We start from the raw sequence: 740 nt of genomic DNA, 5'->3' as shown, positions 1-740 counted from the left end.
GGACAGATTTAATCTGTTATGCTTTTATTCCTAATTTGGTATCTCGTATTATAGTTACGATACAACAAATAACTGCTCCGTTTTAAAATAGCAAGAAAATAAGATGTTAGTTTTTATTATTGGAGGCACCTGTTTTGCCAAATAAAAGAAAAAAAAAACGCCGAGGCGTGCGCGTGCGCTAGTTGTGTCCAGTTTTTTTTTTTTTTTTTTTTTTTTTTTGGTTCAAAGTGTCGCTCAGAGTGATGAGAAGTGCTGCTTTCTGGATTCTGGCTCTGCTGAGAGGCGCGCGCAGCAACGAGGCCGCCTGCGTGCAGCGTGGCCCCGCGCGCGCGCGCGCGCGCTCAGACCTGCCCCGCTAGCCTACAAACATGCGGCGCTCCTGTTTCTCCTCGCGCAGTAATAACCTATATGAGAACTGATGCGAGTCAGGGACCGGGCGCGCGCGCCACCCTCCTCTTCTAGCATCACTTCGGTGTTTATGCGCGCGCGTTCCTCTTCTGCTTCTGCTTCGTCTTGTTTTCTCTCCCCCACCTTCCCGTCCGCAGCTCTCACTCTCGCCCTCTCCGCCTTTTCCTCTCCCCCAGCCTGCCTGTCTCTAAATGCCACCGGCRCCTCCATCTCCGTGTCACTCCTCCTTCACATCGGCACCGGCGTCCACCAACAGGTCAGTAAATATTTACACTCGGAGCTCGTTTCGGAACCAGTGGCGGTGTGTGTGTGTGTGTGTGTGTGTGTGTGTG

General features: G+C 51.7%; 1 protein-coding gene across 1 annotated transcript in view; it reads left to right on the top strand.

The window, feature by feature from the left end:
* Window positions 1-398: 398 nt before the first annotated feature.
* The window catches only part of gata3 (GATA binding protein 3), a gene marked incomplete at its 3' end in the record, with an annotated part of 6192 nt that continues 5850 nt past the window's right edge, over window positions 399-740 (top strand). Inside the window, 1 exon segment of the mRNA XM_014018223.1 lies at window positions 399-664.

The sequence above is a fragment of the Austrofundulus limnaeus genome, unplaced genomic scaffold (genome assembly GCF_001266775.1).
Source record: "Austrofundulus limnaeus strain Quisiro unplaced genomic scaffold, Austrofundulus_limnaeus-1.0 Scaffold187, whole genome shotgun sequence".
NCBI classification, from domain to species: Eukaryota; Metazoa; Chordata; class Actinopteri; order Cyprinodontiformes; family Rivulidae; genus Austrofundulus; species Austrofundulus limnaeus.
Note: the sequence above shows the minus strand (reverse complement) of the source record. Positions and strands in the feature narration are given on the sequence as shown.